The following is a 2,242-nucleotide window of genomic DNA, read 5'->3' as shown; positions in this document are numbered from 1 at the left end:
CAATTTTATGATGATGTCCATCCAATCCCCACTTGTCCACCCCTTAGTTCTGCCCCATTCTGCCCCTTGGCACACCCCTTTGGGAATTGAGTTTGGGGGAGTTTGGGACCCGTCTTTCATCATCTTCCTCTTCCTCAAAGCACATGCAGCCCTTGGAGGCTCTCCAAAGTCTTGGCCTGAAGGTCGTTGTGCCCATGTTTACATTCCTTGGGGCAGGCATTAAGGTGCTTTCTGCAAATCTACATTGAAAAGAAGACTAAACAACTAACGGACTTAACAGAATTTTGATATGGGAAAGGGGTAACAGTGTTGGGAAAATGTGTAAACTACTGTGCTAAGGGGTGAGGGATATACTTTAAAATCTACATTCACTACATAACTACTTCTAAAGTCTATAAAAATTAAAAAATCAAAAACTCTAAGGCAACACCACAAATATCCTTAAATGAACAAAAAGCATTTGACTTACCTTAAGCTTGGGAATGTTATAGAGAAAAATAGAAAATATTAGGTAAGATCTGATTATTCCTAGTAGGAGATTTTGTCAACAGCACTTGGACTATATACAATACACTATATACTAACTTCAAGAATGACTTGATAGACCATCATAATAGTGATGATTGCCTACTAGTGATAATAGTGATAATATCCTACCATATGCTTCCAAAACTAATGTTACTGTGTAATACAAAAAGTAAAGAGACAAGTTGACTTATGTTCCATTTCAAAGGATGGGAAGGAGCTAGTAACATAAATGAAATATTTCTAATGAAGTTATTTTGCAAAAAATAAAAATTTCTTTCTCAGGAGAGATTTGCATTGAATTATTTTTTTTCTCCCTAGCTACTGTGTTAATGGAAGGCTAAGTTGCACAGGCAAACCTCAAAATCCTGCAGGTATGGGTCTGATATGGTTTACTCAGGAACATATTTTTTTCCCCTATGTTGTAAAATTACCACTTCGTGATCTTTTCAATGTTTGTTTTTGTTCCTTTTCCCTAGAAAGCTGCAAAGCTCCTAAGAAATACATATCATGTTCTGACAGTTTAGAAAACAAGTATGGAGCTGCATGTGCCCCTACCTGTCAGATGCTGGCTACTGGAATTGAATGTGTGAGTTTCACAGATCTGGGTTGTGTATCCTCTTGAGAGAGTTAGAATGTTCTATTTGTTACTTAGAACTTTACTACATTCCCTCTAATAAAATAAAAGGAGATATTTCATCTAGCATGATACAGTTAAACATCAGGCTTCTTTCCACAGACTGTGGACACAAAAAAATGTACATATATTTAAGAAGTGATTAAAGGAATTATATTGCATAAATTAATGTATTAAATTATATTAAATGAATGGAATAAAAGTCCATTAAGGATTCTTAACTACATGGCTATCACCTCTGACTCAAGTACTCCATAAGCTGCATGTTATGCTTCCTTTTCTATTTTTTTTCAACTCTCTGCTGCTGCCAGTCACAGAATGCAGGAGACCTGGACTAGATGAACATCTGGGCTGTCCTGATAGGGTTTTCTTATAATTTTATATTAAGGAAACAGACTAATTGGAAGAATTGTGATAAGCTTCCTTGATATAAAGAAACTTCTGTTGTACTCTTTCTGAAAAAAGACTGATAGTAAAGGAAAATCAATTTTTCAGAGTCTTCAGGTATGTTTAATATCCCACACCACAAGTATATTTTACAACTTCAGTGAAAGTTGACTAGCACGTTAGTACAAGGAACATCACAAAACTAAGATCAAGTCAAAACAGAATTTGGCACAGGTTCACTCTTGACACCATTCACATCCAGGATAAAATACATCTCACAGTTCTTTTCATTTTGCAATCTGTTGACCTTTACCAGATACCAACTAAATGTGAATCAGGCTGTGTCTGTGCTGATGGCCTATATGAAAATCTCGATGGCAAGTGTGTTCCAGCTGAGGAGTGTCCATGTGAATATGGTGGCCTTTCTTATGGAAGAGGTGAACAAATCCAAACTGAATGTGAGATCTGGTAAGAATCGCATACTTTTTCATTGCAGAACCTCTGTCTCACTAAACTGTACAACCACATAAAAAAAAGTGTTTAGTTTACAGGAGAGTAGGAGATGGCAACAGCTGAATGGAAGAAACACCATGGCAAAGTACAGGTTGTATTAAAAAAAAGAGTCACGGTACCGACTTCAGGGATAATTTCTGCCTTACGCATATTCCGGAATAAGGGCATCCAGTAGGGCCT

At 36.7% G+C, this 2,242-nt stretch overlaps 1 long non-coding RNA gene across 1 annotated transcript; it reads left to right on the top strand.

Annotated features, from left to right (window-relative positions):
- Positions 1–845: 845 nt before the first annotated feature.
- Positions 846–2,011, top strand: LOC108491885. The gene is made up of 3 exons (XR_001872956.1): positions 846–899; positions 1,005–1,114; positions 1,866–2,011. It is a non-coding gene; the product is annotated as an uncharacterized LOC108491885 (long non-coding RNA).
- The last annotated feature ends 231 nt before the right edge of the window (positions 2,012–2,242 follow it).

Source organism: Lepidothrix coronata, unplaced genomic scaffold, assembly GCF_001604755.1.
Source record: "Lepidothrix coronata isolate B3197 unplaced genomic scaffold, Lepidothrix_coronata-1.0 Scaffold2301, whole genome shotgun sequence".
In the NCBI taxonomy this organism is placed as follows: Eukaryota; Metazoa; Chordata; class Aves; order Passeriformes; family Pipridae; genus Lepidothrix; species Lepidothrix coronata.
This window is presented reverse-complemented; position numbering and strand designations above follow the sequence as displayed.